Source organism: Hyla sarda, chromosome 10 (assembly GCF_029499605.1).
Source record: "Hyla sarda isolate aHylSar1 chromosome 10, aHylSar1.hap1, whole genome shotgun sequence".
Taxonomy (NCBI): Eukaryota; Metazoa; Chordata; class Amphibia; order Anura; family Hylidae; genus Hyla; species Hyla sarda.
The window spans coordinates 84,595,355-84,612,100 of record NC_079198.1 but is presented as its reverse complement, the minus strand read 5'-3'; the positions used below and the strand labels follow the sequence as shown (position 1 = coordinate 84,612,100).

Below are 16,746 nucleotides of genomic sequence, written 5' to 3'. Positions count from 1 at the left end.
TCTCTCATTCATATTTCCCTCTGAGAGCGGTGATTGGCTGCCACCCATCGGCCAATCCCCACTCTGGGCGGAAAATATGAATGAATGATGTTCTATTCACATCACTGGCCGGAGTACAGTGCAGAGATGCGAGTGCTGTATATATTATATATTATCCGTATCTCTGCTATATTATGGACGATCACATCGGGCGATATGTGTATTACTACAGGTACTACTACTCCCATCATGGAACAGTCTGTTCCATACTGGGAGTAGTAGTACTACCTAAAAAATTTGAAACACACACACTTTATTAAAAATTTATTAAAATGTTGTTACAAAAATATACATTTCATTAAATACATTTTTTTTCCATCACAACAGATTTTGGGTACCAAAAAAAACGCCAAAGGGGACAAAAATGCAATTTCCACACAAATGAAGAAACGCCAAAAAAAATGCCAGAAAAAACGCCAGAAGCAGGAAATTGTACTGGCATTTTTTCAGGCGTTTTTTCAGGCATTTTTTCAAAACAAAAAATGCAGGACAAAAAAACAAGTAAAAGCTTTTATTAAAACATTTTATTAAGAAAGGTATCTCCATCACTTTTTTGGATCGCTAAAGTACAAAAAAGAATAAAAACTGCCGGCAAAAACGTTAACACCCACATATCATTTTTCTTGGCTTTTCTTCACACCCATAGACTTCTATGGGAGAAAAACGCCACAATTTTGACCAAGAAAATCGCCATTGGCTCAACTTGCTGCGATTTTGGAAAACCGCCAAGGAGCTGAAAAGCGACAAAAAGAAGAGTGAAAAAACGGCAAAAGGATTAAAAAAAACGCCAAGTGGAATAAGATTTTTGCAATTTCTCATTGATTTACAGCTAACATCTGGCCGCAGCGTTTTTTGGCAGAAAAAACACCATGCGGCAGAATTGGCATTTAAAAAAAAAACAATTAGAAACTTAGCCTAAGAGGTATTAAAACTAATCACCTGCATGTTCTGAAATTTCTCACAGTACCACCTAAGCCTCACAAACTCAGGCAAGATAACCAGGAACAGCCAGCCAAAAAAGCATTAACCATCAACCCCAGGGAGTCCAGAACATGCTTGGATGAAATCGATTAGCAGGCACCCCGCGCAAATGCCCATGCGGGTCATCAGACCCCCCCCCCCCATGTCGGCACAAATTGCAAGTGAATTCACACTTGCGATTTGCGCCGTTTCCGGGTCATACGGGTCTATGGTGACCCGGTGACCCGGAATATAAGGGGGATCGCGGTTGTCCATGACACCTACGATCCTCCTGAAGGGATTGGAGTGAGGTGGCAGGGGTGCCACCCCTCCTATCCCAGCTATTGGTCATCAAAAGTGACGACCAATAGCAGATCGGGGGCAGGGGGTTAACTTTCGTTTTCCCCGTTCTGCCAACCCACAATAGGCCGGGCAGAACGGGGAACCGAAGGGGACCGGGCGCCGAAGATCCACTTACCAATCGGTGGAGGCTGCGGGACGCGATCGGCTGCGGTGATCGGTGAGGCGATGTCGTGCGGCAGAAGAGGACGGCTCCCTGGATCCGACAGAAGCCGGTAAGTTGCCTAACAATATCTGGAGGGTTACAGTCTGAGACCACTATACAGTGGTCTCTACACTGTAGCCCTCCAGATGTTGCAAAACTACAACTCCCAGCAGGCCCAGACAGCTGTTTGGGCATGCTGGAATTTGCAGTTTTGCAACAGCTGGAGGTCTACAGTTTAGAGACCACTGCACAGTGATCTTTATACTGCCCTCTAGATCTTGCAAAACTACAACTCCTAGCATGCCCACACAGCAGTTTGCTGTCTGTGCATGCTGGGATTTGTAGTTTTGCAACATCTGGAGGTCCACAGTTTGGAGATCACTGTGCAGTGGTCTCTAACAGTAGCCCTCCAGATGTTGCAAAACTGCAAATCCCAGAATTCCCAAACAGCTGTCTCTGCATGCTGGGAGTTGTAGTTGCGTACCTCCAGCTGTTGCATAAATACATCTCCCAGCTATAGGCACAATGGTTGGAAAATACTAAGTTAGGTAACAGAATCTAACTAAAGGTTTTCCAACCAGTGTGCCTCCAGCTGTTGCAAAACTACAACTCCCAGCATGCGCGGTCTGTCAGTACATGCTGGAAGTTGTAGTTTTGAAACAGCTGGAGGTTTGCCCCCCCCCCCCCATGTGAACATACAGGGTACATTCACAAAGGCAGGTTTACAGAAAGTTTCCTGCTTCAAGCATGAGCTGCGCAAATTTCTAGCGGGAAGCTCACTGTAAACCTCTGCCAGTGCGAACGTACCCTAAAAACATTACACTAACACATAATAAAGGGTAAAGCACAACATGTACACCCCCTTACACAGTCCCCCCCCCCAATAAAAATAAAAAACTTATTGTACAGCAGTGTTTCCAAAACGGAGCCTCCAGCTGTTGCAAAACAACAACTCCCAGCATTTCCGGACAGCCACTGACTGTCCAGGCATGCTGGGAGTTTAGCAGCAGCTGGAGGCACCCTGTTTGGGAATCACTGCCGTAGAATACCCCTATGTCCACCCCTATGCAATCCCTAATTTAGTTCTCAAATGCGCATGGCGCTCTCTCACTTCGGAGCCCTGTCATATATATGTCATATAAGGAAACAGTTTAGGGCCACATATGGGGTATTTCCATACTCTGGAGAAATTGCACTACAAATTTTGGTTGGCTTTTTCTCCTTTTACCTCTTATGAAAAGGAAAAGTTGGGGGCTACACCAGCCTGTTATTGAAAAAAATTAAAAAAAATTACACTGACATACTGGTGTTGCCCCATATTTTTTATTTTCACAAGTGTTAAAAGGAAAAAAAGACCCCCAAAATTTGTATCGCAATTTCTCCTGAGTACGGAAATACCCCAGATGTGGGCGTAAAATGCTCTGCGGGCGCACAACAAGGCTCAGGAGTGAGAGTGAACTATGTACATTTGAAGCCTAAATTGGTGATTTGCACAGGGGTGGCTGATTTTACAGCAGTTCTGACATAAATGCAAAAAAAAAGGAATACCCACATGTGACCCCATTTTGGAAACTACACCCCTCAAGGAACGTAACAAGGGGTATAGTGAGCCTGAACACTCCACAGGTGTTTAATGAAAATTCTTCAAATTTGGATGGAAAAATGAAAAAAAAAATGTTTTTTCACTAAAATGCTGGTGTTACCCTTAATTTTTGATTTTCACAAGGAAAAATAGCAAAAAAGCCCCCCAAAATTTGTAACCCCATTTCTTCTGAGTAAGAACATACCTCATATGTGGATGTTAAGTGCTCTGCTGGCGCACTACAATGCTCAGAAGAGAAGGAGCGCCATTGGGATTTTGAAGAGAAAATTTGTCCGGAATTGAAGGCCACGTGTGTTTACAAAGCCCGCATAGTGCCAGAACAATGGATCCCCCCACATGTGACCCCATTTTGGAAACTACACCCTTCATGTAATGTACTAAGGGGTATAGTGAGCATTTATGCCCCACAGGTGTCTGACAGATTTTTGGAACAGTGGTCCGTGAAAATGAAAAATTAAATTTTTCATTTGCACAGCCCACTGTTCCACCCCCCCCCCTTTTCCCATTTAAAAAAAACTGTGTAAATCAAAATAAAAATAAACATATGTGGTATCGCCGCATGCGGAAATGTCCGAACTATAAAAATATATCATTAATTAAATCGCATGGTCAATGGCGTACACGCAAAAAAATTCCAAAGTCCAAAATAGCGTATTTTTGGTCAAAAAGTCTGATCAATATAAAAATGGTACCGATAAAAACTTCAGAACATGACGCAAAAAAATTAGCCCTAATACCGGCCCGTATGCGGAAAAATAAAAAAGGTTATAGGGGTCAGAAGATGACAATTTTAAACGTATACATTTTCCTGCATGTAGTTATGACTTTTTTCAGAAGTGCGACAAAATCAAACCTATATAAGTAGGGTATCATTTTAACCGTATGGACCTACAGAATAAAGATAAAGTGCAATTTTTATCAAAAAATGCACTGCGTAGAAACGGAAGCCCCCAAAATTTACAAAATTAAATTTTTTCTTCAATTTTGTCACACAATGAATTTTTTTTTCTGTTTCGCCGTGGATTTTTTGGTAAAATGACTAACTTCACTGCAAAGTAGATTTGGTGGGGCAAAAAATAAGCCATCATATGGAATTTTATGTGCAAAATTGAAAGCGTTATGATTTTTAGAATGTGATGAGGACAAAATGAAAATGCAAAAAAGGCTTAAGGGGTTAAAAAGCACTCCCCCACAGCCCTCATTAACCATTTTATTAAAAGAAAAAAAATCCGGTTCATCCGCCGTAATCCATCGAATCCGCCGTAATCCTCTGCATACACGGATCTGAAACAAGAAAAAAACACAAAAAATTGGTTAGTACATTTTTGGCGCTGTCCGCTGGGGAGCGCGCCCATAATGCAATGTCTACCAAAACAGAGAGCCTACAATTGTTGCAAAACTACAACTCCCAGCATGCCCAGACAGCCTTTGGCTGTCTGGGCATGCTGGGAGTTGTAGTTTAGTAACAGCTGGAGTCTCCCTGTCTGGAAAGACACTGCCAGAAGTATCTCTTCACATTATACAAAACAGACAATGTGAACAGAGCCTCACAGAGCCTGGCTCCCGTCTGTAGCTCTGCCCCTAATGATGTCAGTGGACCTTGTGTTCTGTATACAGTACACTATATACAGCTATCTACTGTATAGATAGCTGTGTATACTGTTAACTGCCCAAAGGGGCTATAGGAGCAGGGAGTCCTGTCAGTATAGTGACAGGATTCCCAGCTCCTGTATAGTATACACGGTTACACTATGAACCCCTGTATACTATATGGCCGGGGGAGGTGAGTAGTGATACTGTACATCACTCTTCATCTCCTTACACTCTGTGGACCGGGCGCTCAGCATCCGACCCCCTGAGTGATACCTGAAGACAGTGAAAAAACTGCCACAAGGAAAAACGCCAGAAAAAATGCCAGAAAAAATGCCAAAAGCAGGAAAAAGCTGTGTGACAGTTTTTCTGGCGTTTTTTCTGGCGTTTTTTTAGGTGTAAAAAAAAAAACACTTGAGAAACCTTGGCGTTGGTGTGTGGGCTCAGGTATGTCCTTCATATAAGCATATACTGGCTAATGTCTAAAATTTACATCAGTTTTGAGGTTTAGTTAATGTCATTGTTTACATCTACTATAGTAGTGAACCTATATTATGGTCCACAAATGCAGGACCTCCACTCCAACGTAGATGCACAACTGCACTTGGGGTTGAGATTTCAGACCACATCAATGTAGTTGTTTAATGGTTAAATTTCATGCATCCACAAGTTTATCTGGTGTAGGATGCCATTGTGGTACTTGTGACCGTCTCGAGGCATCCTCCATTGTATGCATATTATGCTGAGGATCGCCCATAGCAACGGACCACAAGTGCAGGACCCCCACCCCAGCGTAGGTGCACAACTGCACTTGGGGTTGAGGACCACCTGCCATTTCAGACCACGTCAATTTAGTTGTTTAACCCCTTAAGGGCACAGCCCTTTTTCACCTTAAGTTGTAGAAAAATAATCCCGACACTCACTGAATCTGCCAAATCGTAGGTGCTTTATTCACTCACTGCAAATTTACAGAGAATTACAAAAGGACGCGTTTCGGCCGTAGCCTTACTCAGACTGACATGTCAGTCTGAGTAAGGCTAAGGCCGAAATGCTTCCTTTTGTAATTCTCTGTAAATTTGCACCGTGTGAATAAAGCGCCTACGATTTGGCAGATTCAGTGAGTGCCGGGATTATTTTTCTACAACATACCTACCTCTCCACGTGCACCACAAAGTGGAACGAGTGCCGACCCCCGCAACCTTTCCCTTTTTCACCTTAAGGACTGAGCCCTTTTTCGCAATTCTGACCACCGTCACTTTACGCATTAATAACTCTAAAATGCTTTTACCGAATATTCTGATTTTGAGATAGTTTTTTCTACTATATTCTACTTTATTTTGGTGGTAAATTTTCGTTGTTACTTACATCCTTTTTTGGTGAAAAATCCAAAAATTTCATGAAAATTTTGAAAATTTAGCATTTTTCTAACTTTGAAGCTCTCTACTTGTAAGGAAAATGGATATTCCAAATCAATTTTATTTTTATTCACAAATACAATATGTCTACTTTGCTGTCATCATAAAATGGACATATTTTTACTTTTTGAAAAAATTAGAGGGCTTCAAAGTAGAGCAGCAATTTTCAAAAATGTCATGAAAATTGCTAAATCTGAAGGGTCAGATGTCACAGAACTACAACTCCCAGCATGCTTGGGCAGTCTAGGCATGCTGAGAGCTGTCGTTTGGCAACATCTGGAGGGCCACCGTTTGGGCACCACTGTAAGAGTGGTCCCCAAACTGTGACCCTCCAGATGTTGCAAAACTACAACTACCAGCATGCCTTTGGCTGTCTGGGCATGCTGGGACTTGCAGTTTGGCCTTCCTAGTGGTTGCCACAGTAAAGATCGCTTTACTGCAACTTTCCTTCCCCCCTCCCCCCCACCGTCGCTTCCCTACATGCGTCGTGATCTCCGCTGTCTCCAGCGACGATCAGCAGTCCCCACACATCTTCTCCTCCAGGTACCGGCCTCCATCTTCTCCCCCCGTTCTGCCGACATCCAGAGGTGGGCAGAATGGGGGGTTTCCATGGCAACCCACTGTCCTGCGCTGCCATTGGTCAGAATTCATTTGTGACCAATGGCAGGGGATAGGAGGAGATCGCAGCACTGCGACCTCGCTCCTATCCCTCAGGATGATGGGGGCTGTCACTGACAGCTCCGATCATCCCTATTTTCCGGGTGATCGGGTCACCAGAGACCCGATCAGCCCAGAATAGCAGAAAATCGCATGTCTGAATTGATATGCAATTGTCTGCTATCGCCGACATGGGGGGGAGGGGGTCTCACGACCCCCCTCGGCGATGTGCCGGGATGCCTGATGAATGAGTCCAGCAGGCATCCCGGTCCGGTCCCCCCCGCTAGCCGGTTGGGATTCCCACGGGCGTATGCATATGCCCTACGTCCTCAAGGACTCGGGATGCAGGGCGTATGCATACGCCCCATGTCCTGAAGAGATTAATGTTTAAATTTCATGCAAACACATGTTTATCTGGTGTAGGATGCCATTGTGGTACTTGCAGACATCCTCCATTGTATGCATATTATGCTGGGGATCGCCCATAGCAACAGACCACAAGTGCAGGACCTCCACCCCAGCGTAGGTGCACAACTGCACTTGGGGTTGAGTTCCTCTTGCCATTTCAGACCACGTCAATGTAAGCTGCCAAGTGGAAACCTAGCCTAACTCCCCCAAACAGATCGCGCAAAAAAAAGTCAAATCAATATGCTACCCGAAAAAGTATTTCCTCCTCCCATAAAGTACAAACCGCCTGCAACTGAGAGTTCAACAAAACAGCAACTAAGGTGAAAAAGGTCTCCTATCACCTATCACTAGTGCGCCAACCCTACCTATAGCCCCTCATAGCTTGGTTTACAAGGAAATATAGAAAAATTGCTATTTTTTTCCAAGGTACCTGTCATATGTAGGTTTCAGAAGGTACATATCTCATTTAGAAATCGATGGGTAAATCTCTAGCAGACCATAGCTGCTGGGGACATTTGGTACTGTATATACTCGAGTATAAGCTGACCCGAATATAAGTCGAGGCCCCTAATATTACTCCAAAAACTCAGGAAAAGTTATTGACTCGACTATAAGCCTAGGGTGGGAAATACATCATCCCCCCATGTAATCATCCAGACCCCCGTCATCATCCCCCCCACCTTCATCATCACCGCCTGTCAATCCCTTCATCATTGGTCTTTTACCTGAGGACCACCAGATGTTGCAAAACTACAGCTCCCAGCATGCCCGGACAGCCCTCGGCTGTCCAGGCATGCTGGTAGTTGTAGTTTTGAAACTTCTGGAGGTCCGCAGGCTAAAGACCACTGCAGCCTTCGTCATCATCCCCCCTTCATCATCACCGCCTGTCAATCTCTTCATCAGTGGTCTTCAATCTGCGGACCTCCAGATGTTGCAAAACCCCAACTCCCAGCATGCCCGGGCATGCAAGGTGTTGTAGTTTTGAAACCTCTGGAGGTCCACAGGTTGAAGACCACTGCGGCCTTCGTCATCATCCAGCCCCCCCCCCCCTTTTGTTTTGTACTCACCTCCCCTCGGCGGAAAGTTAGGGTGAGCTGGTCCGGGCCATCTATGCTGCAGGGACCGTCCGGTGGGGATGGTTAGTCATTGCGGGCTGTCCATTTTCACCGGGGGGGGGGGGGGGCCTCTTCTCCATGCTTCGGGCCCAGACTAGTGACGTTGCCTTGACGACGACGCACAGGGACGTTGCGCATGAACGTCCCTGTGCGTTGTCGTCAAGGCAACGCCACTACTCCGGGGCCAGGCCCGAATCACGGAGAAGAGGCCCCCCGATGAAAATGGACAGCCCGCAATGACTAACCATCCCCACCGGACGGTCCCTGCAGCATAGATGGCCCGGACCAGCTCACCCTAACTTCCCGCCGAGGGGGGGTGAGTACAAAACAAAAGGGGGGCTGGATGATGACGAAGGCCGCAGTGGTCTTCAACCTGTGGACCTCCACCAATGGCTGTCCGGGCTTGCTGGGAGTAGTAGTTTTGCAACATCTGGAGGTCCGCAGGTTGAAGACCACTGATGGAGGGATTGACAGGCAGAGAGTTCACTCGAGTATAAACCGAGGGGGGCGTTTTCAGCACGAAAAAATCGTGCTGAAAAACTTAACTTATACTCGAGTATATACGGTAGTTCCTTTTTGGATCTTTATGGAATAAAAGGCAGGATTATTAGGGAGCCTTTCATTGTACTTCCTGTGTCACACCATGATTGCAGACAAGCCCAGATCAGCACTGGCAAAATAAAAACATTGTGCGACAAAATTGAAGAAAAAATGGCATTTTGTAAATTTTGGGGGCTTCCGTTTATACGCAGTACATTTTTGGGTAAAAATTACACCTTCTCTTTATTCTGTAGGTCCATACGATTAAAATGATACCTACTTATATAGGTTTGATTTTGTCTTCTGGAAAAAAATCATAACTACATGCAGGAAAATTAAGATGTTTAAAATTGGCATCTTCTGACCCTTATAACTTTTTTATTTTTTCTCGTATGGGGCTCAATGAGGGCTCATATTTTGCGCCGTGATCTGAAGTTTTTACTGGTACTGTTTTGATCTGACTTTTTGATTGCTTTTTATACATTTTTTATGGTATAAAAAGTGACCAAAAATATGCTATTTTGAACTTTGGAATTTTTCGGCACGTATGCCATTGACCGAGCGGTTTAATTAATGACATATTTTTATAGTTCGGACATTTACGCATGTGGCGATGCCACATATGTCTGTTTTAATTATGTTTATATATTTTTTATATGGAATTTGGGAAAAGGGAGGCGATTTTAACTTTTAATAAGGAAGGGGTTAATTTGTGTGTTAATTTGATTCCTCATACAGATCAATGTGGTTCCATAAAACCACATTGATCTGTGTGCTCTGTGTTCTATTGATAAAGCCTAGCCCTGCCAGGCTTTATCATTCTGAGCGCAGGAGCCAGCACTACAGGAGAGGTAATGCAGTGGATTTGCACACACCCCCAGCGCGCGCGACTGCGCTGCTGGGGGGGCCTTCCCCCCCATTGGACGACCAGGGACGGAATAAAGGCACCTTTAGACGCTGCTGTCAGCTTTGACAGCGGAAATCTAAAGGGTTAATAGTATAAATACCTATTAACGCCAGACCCCAACTACAGAAATCACCTGTGGCCCGGCCGGCATGACGCGGGCTCGAGTCAGGAGCCCGCGTCGTACTCCGTTAACGGCACATGGACGAATATAGACATCCATGGTTGTTAACAGGTTAAAGTATTTAGTGCGCAGTTAACTGCCATCTGTCCATCTCTACCGAACTAAACTCCAACAAGAGTTAATTTCCTTATTTTACATACAGGTCTTTTTCTGAAGCATCATCTGAAGACCTCAGAATAAATCATCATGGCCACCAACGTAACATCTCAGCAGAACTACTTGGATGAATTTATCGCAAAAGATTACTTACAGATATCCTATGGGGCAGAAGATGGAATCCTTTTTGGAGAATGGACAGATTTTATATTACAAAATCTGCATGAAACATTTGCACATGGTAAGTAATTCAGTTATTTTAATCACAAAGCCAAATGTAATATTTGTAGGGGCTGACCACTGACATACCCACTGATTTGTAGAGCAGGGGATCCCAGTCATGTCTCCTACAGACAGTTTAAAAGGAGCAGTGACTGAACATGAGGCATGCCACTCTATTCAATATCTATGGCACTGACGCAAACAGCCAACCACAGCTATTGAGATTTGACACTATATTGACATCACGTCCCGTCTCAGTGGCAGCGCCCGGCACAGAATGCCGGAGGCTGCACCAAGATTGTGGGGGTCCCCAGCGGCGGGACCCCTGTGATCATACATCTTATCCCCTGATAAGATGTGTAAAGCCAGAATACCCCTTTAATTACACTCTAAGACCTACATATCGGCTGGATTTGGGCCATTGTTTCAATAATTTTCTCTTGTTTGAGTTTCTTTTCACCTATTGGGTAAATATCTCTGTTTCTCTCATATCTGGTGGATTTATTTCATACCATTAAAAGTTATGTTTTACGGCACCTCTGTCTAAGTGACAATGTAGTAAGTTTTGGGTCCGAGAGGGGGTATTATCTTGACGTACGTGTGGTCCCAACTTTTCGTACTCGTATTGCTTTTTCAACAGATTAAACAACATTGAGTCCTATCCTTGTCCTTTTTTCTGCTACTTTTCCTTTAGATAAAAATAAACAATTAGAATGTATTAATTAGAGGTTCTGGTTTTTGGTTTGGCGCAGACCCACGGCTAATGCCAGACAGCGGGCTGATGCCTGACATTAACCCTTTAGACGCCGCAATCAAAGTTGATTGTGGCATCTAAATGTGGTAAATCTCGTTCCCGGCTAGCTCAGCGGGCTGATTGGGACAGCTGCAGCAAAACAGCGGCATCCCAATCAGCTGAGAGGGCACATAAACGTGTGGTATCGCTGCGTTCATAATCATCCGAACTTTTAAAATATGGTATAATGTTTTTAAAGAGAATAGTCAAAGGCACAAGCGTAAAAAAAATTCCAAAGTCCGGAATTGTGTATTTTTGTTCACTTCATATACTAGAAAAACATGAATAAAATGCGATCAAAAGAGGCCATAAAAACAAAAGTGGTCCCCATTAAAACAACAGATCATGGCACCAAAAATGAGTCCTCATACATCCCTATATGCGGAAAAATAAAAGTTATAGGGGCCAGAAGTGGACAATTTTTTTATTAATTTTTTTGTCAAATCTTTATTTTAGTTTTTAACATATAAACCATACACAGAACAGTCATTTCAAGAGGTAAAGAAGTAGCCAATTTTAAGCATACTAATTTTAGTATAAAAAGTTACAATTTTATAAAAGTAGGAAATAAAACAAAACTTATATAAATTGGGTATCGTTTTAATCGTATAGCTAAAGATAATGGGGGGTATTTATGAATAATGGCTGTGGTATGTGTTTTTTTTACTCCTTTTTTTTATGGGAGGATTTTTAAACTCACTGCACCAAATTTACAAAAAGGCGCAAGTTGGGCTATAAATTTGGTGCAATTTCAGAAATGAAATTGCACCCAACTTTCAGGTAATAGTCCCAGGAAGCTCTTTCAGAGGTGATTCCTTGTGTGTTAGGGTAGGTTCACACGAGCGGATTTACAGTGTATTTTACGCTGCGGATCCACTGGTAAAGGCCCGCTCTATGCTGGCTTTACATATGCCTGCTCATAGTGACAATACGCTGCTACCAGCAGACACACTGTGATGTGCTAGTCGCAGTATACTCGCACATCGCGGGAGCTCTCTGCCTAGCCCAGAGCAGGGAGAGCGATCGCCCAGGATGTGCGAGTACGCCGCGCACATCGCTGCAGTGTGTCTGCTCGTAGCGGCATATTGTCGCTACCAGCAGGCACATGTAAAGCCAGCAGGCCCGGCGGAACCACCAGGCAGACCAAGCGGCCGCTTAGGGGCGGGCAGGTCAAATGCCGGGGGTGGGGCGTAAAAATCAACCTCTTTTTTTTTTTGGGACATCCCTGCGGGCTGCTGAGTTGCGGATCGGGGGGATAGCCCGGGGGGATAGCCCAGCCGCGGCCACTTTAAAACAGTGACCAGCGGCGGCTCCTGTGGGCCCAGACACCTCCTGCTTTTTCTATATTTCGTATTTCCTTACCTGGCCGCACTCGGCAGGCTCAGGTGATGCGTCGGGTCATGTGCGCTGTGACGAGTGACGTCTCCTGCGGCTCCTCTGCACAACGTCAGGGGCGTCACTCGTCATTTCCTGCAGGGCACAGTTTTCTTCATTACACCCCAGCGCTGCAGGAAATGACGAGTGACGTCCCTGACGCCGTGCAGAGGAGCCGCAGGAGACGTCACTCGTCACAGCCCACAAGGCCCGATGCATCACCTGAGCCTGCCGAGCCCGGCCAGGTAAGGAAATATGAAAAATAGAAAAAAGCAGGAGGAGGGGGAGCAATGAGCAGGGGAGGATTATGAGTGGGCGTGGATGATGAGGCAGAGGGGGGGGTAATGATGAGCATGGGGGGAATGATTATCAGGGGGGGGTTAATGATGAGCATGGGGGTTAATGATGAGAGGGGGGAGGATGATGAGCAGGGGGGGGAATGATGAGCAGGGGGGGAATGATGAGCAGGGGGGAATGATGAGCAGGGGGGAGAATGATGAGCAGTGGGGAGAATGATGAGCAGGGGGGAATGATGAGCAGGGGGGGGAATGATGAGCAGGGGGGGGAATGATGAGCAGGGGGAGAATGATGAGCAGGGGGGAGAATGATGAGCAGGGGGGAGAATGATGAGCAGGGGGGGAATGATGAGCAGGGGGGAGAATGATGAGCAGGGGGGGAATGATGAGCAGGGGGGGTGATGAGCAGGGGGGGTGATGAGCAGGAGGGAATGATGAGCAGGGGGGAATGATGAGCAGGGGGGAGAATGATGAGCAGGGGGGGGAATGATGAGCAGGGGGGAGAAAGATGAGCAGGGGGGAGAATGATGAGCAGGGGGGAATGATGAGCAGGGGAGAATGATGAGTGGGGGGGGATGATGAGCAGGGGGAGAATGATGAGCAGGGGGGGTAATGATGAGCAGGGGGAGAATGATGAGCAGGGGGAGAATGATGAGCAGGGGGGAGAATGATGAGTAGGGGGGAGAATGATGAGCAGGGGTGAATGATGAGCAGGGGAGAATGATGAGCGGGGGGAATGATGAGCAGGGGGGGAATGATGAGCAGGGGAGAATGATGAGCAGGGGAGAATGATGAGCGGGGGGAATGATGAGCAAGGGGGGGGATGATGAGCAGGGGAGAATGATGAGCGGGGGGAATGATGAGAGGGGGAGAATGATGAGCAGGGGAGAATGATGAGCAGAGGGGGTAATGATGAGCAGGGGGAAGAATGATGAGCAGGCGGGAGAATGATGAGCAGGGGGGAATGATGAGCAGGGGAGAATGATGAGCGGGGGGGGGGAATGATGAGCAGGGGGGATAATGATGAGCAAGGGGGGAATGATGAGCAGGGGGAAATGATGGGCAGGGGGGGTAATGATGAGCAGGGGGGGGGAATGATGAGCAGGGGGAGAATGATGAGCAGGGGGGAGAATGATGAGCAGGGGGTAATGATGAGCAGGGGGGGGTAATAATGAGCAGGGGGGGTAATGATGAGCAGGGGGGAGAAGGATGAGCAGGGGGGGATTGATGAGCAGGGGGGAATGATGAGCAGGGAGGAGAATGATGAGCCGGGGGGAGGATGATGAGCAGGGGAAGAATGATGAGGGGGGAAAACACGGGAAAGGAGGCGGGGGGGGGGGGGGTTAAATGTGGCACAGGGGCTGATAAAAGGGGGAGGAAGGAGGGGGGGGGGGAAACTGAAGATTAAGGGGAATCAAAGTTGGGGGGATGATGAGGCATATAGTTCAGAGCTATAGTAATTTTATTGCACATTTATTCTTTTCCCCTCAAATTCTCCTGTGAAAATGAGGGTACGTGTTATATGCCAGTGCGTGTTATACGCAGATAAATACTGTAATCCCCCCCCCACGCCCCCCTCACTTTCAGCAGGACATCCCTGTGTCCTGAAAGATCTTTTCGGGACAGAAGGATGCCCCGTTACCTTTCTGTGGCCACCCCCCCCCCCCCCCCCCTCCTCTCCCCCAGTGCAATTAAAAAAGTGTAAATAAACACGTGGTATTGCCACGTGTGGAAATGTCCAAATTATAAAAATAATACCTCTAATTAAACCGCACGGCCAATGGCGTATGCACAAAAAAATTCCAAAGTCCATAATAGCGTCATTTTGGTCACTTTTTATATCATGAAAAAAAAGCTATCAAAAAGTCAGATCAATACAAAAACGATAAAACCGATAAAAACTTCAGATTACGGCACAAAAAAATGAGCCCTCATAGCACCCTGAACGCGGAAAAATAAAAAAAAGTTATAGGGGTCAGAAGATGACAATTTTAAACGTATAAATTTTCTAGTTAGGATTTTTTCCAGAAGTGCGACAAAATCAAACCTATATAAGTAGGGTATCATTTTAACCGTATGGACCTACAGAATAAAGATAAGGTGTCATTTTTACCAAATTTTGTACTGAAACGGAAGCCAACAAAAAGTGACAAAATTGTGTTTTTTCTTCAATTTTGTCACAAATTATTTTATTACCCGTTTCGCCGTAGATTTTTGGGTAAAATGACTGATGTCATTACAAAGTAGAATTGGTGGCGCAAAAAATAAGCCACAATATAGATTTTTAGATGCAAAATTGAAAGAGTTATGAATTTTTAAAGAGGAAAAATTGAAGATGCTAAAACGGAAAAACCCTGAATCCTTAAGGGGTTAAATATAGGTTTATGCCATTGATCGTGGGAATTCTTATATTTTCATTTATTGGACATTTATACATGCGGTGATACCAAATATGCTGGTTTATTTGTATTTACTTATTTTTTGAAAAATGGGGAGTAAGGGGAGTGATTTAAAGGGGTACTCCGGTGAAAACCTTTTTTCTTTTAAATCAACTGGTGGCAGAAAGTTAAACATATTTGTAAATTACTTCTATTAAAAAATCTTAATCCTTCCTGTACTTATTAGCTGCTGAATACTACAGAGGAAATTATTTTCTTTTTGGAATGCTCTCTGATGACATCACGAGCACAGTTCTCTCTGCTGATGTTATTATAATAATAATGCTTTATTTATTGTTGTCCTTAGTGGGATTTGAACCCAAGGCCCCAGCACTGCAAGGTAGCAGTGCTAACCACTGAGATACCATGCTGCCCTTAGACTACATCTGCTATGCATGGTTGCTAAAATGGACAGAGATGTCAGCAGAGAGCACTGTGCTCGTGATGTCATCAGTGTTCCAAAAAGAAAGGAATTTCCTCTGTAGCATTCAGCAGCTAATAAGTACTGGAAGGATTAAGATTTTTTAATAGAAGTAATTTACAAATATGCTTAACTTTCTGCCACCAGTTGATTTAAAAGAAAAAAGGTTTTCACCGGAGTACCCCTTTAAGCTTTTATTAGGGGAGTTTTTTGTTTTTTTTTACAATTATTGCCTTTGTTGTTTCAAATTTTTTTTTTGTCCTATAGGGAAGTTTTTCCGCATACTGTGACTCCAATTGCTTCAAAACTACAAATCCCAGCATGCCCTTTAGCCGTCTGTGTCTGCTGAGGGTTGTAGTTATGCAATAGCTGGCAGCTATTTTTTTCTATGAAAAAGTGTGCCTCCAGCTGTTGCATAACTACAACTCCCAGCATGCACAGGTAGGGGGGGGGGGGCAGTTCGACCGGGTGGGGGTGGGGCCAAAATGGAGCTTCGCTTGTGTAGGTAGAAATCCTTGCACCGGCCCTGAAAGCCAGCATAGAGCGGGGCCTTCACCAGCTCGTGTGAACCTACCCTTACTGCAGTTTTGCTGTGAATGCCCTTTATTTTACATCTTTCCATTAGCTCACAGGGTTATAAATCCAATAAGGGGAAGGGGGCGTGTCCCTACCATGTGGTGATGGGATGCAATTGGTGCACCTGCTCATGCATTTGCATCCGTACAAACTTATTAATTTAATTTTAAAGTAATAATTTGGATAAACATGTAAATAAGTATGGTTTTTAAACTTAATTGTACCAAATATCCAGACTTTTAAACATGTCCATCCTAACCATATTGAAAATGTTTTCTAATAAAAAAACAAAAAATTAAACAGTTATTTTTTTTTAGATATTTTTTTTTTATAGGAAATACATACCGTATATACTCGAGTATAAGCCGAGTTTTTCAGCACGATTTTTCGTGCTGAAAACACCCCCCTCGGCTTATACTCGAGTGAACTCCCCCACCCGCAGTGGTCTTCAACCTGCGGACCTCCAGAGGTTTCAAAACTGCAACTCCCAGCAAGCCCGGGCAGCCATCGGCTGTCCGGGCTTGCTGGGAGTTGTAGTTTTGAAACCTCCGGAGGTCCGCAGGTTGAAGACCACTGCGGCCTTCGACATCATCCAGCCCTCTCTCACCCC

The 16,746-nt window shown here is 45.0% G+C and overlaps 1 pseudogene; it reads left to right on the top strand.

Moving 5' to 3' along the window:
• LOC130293764 (indolethylamine N-methyltransferase-like) overlaps positions 1-16,746 on the top strand; it is a 37,692-nt pseudogene that overhangs the window by 14,025 nt on the left and 6,921 nt on the right.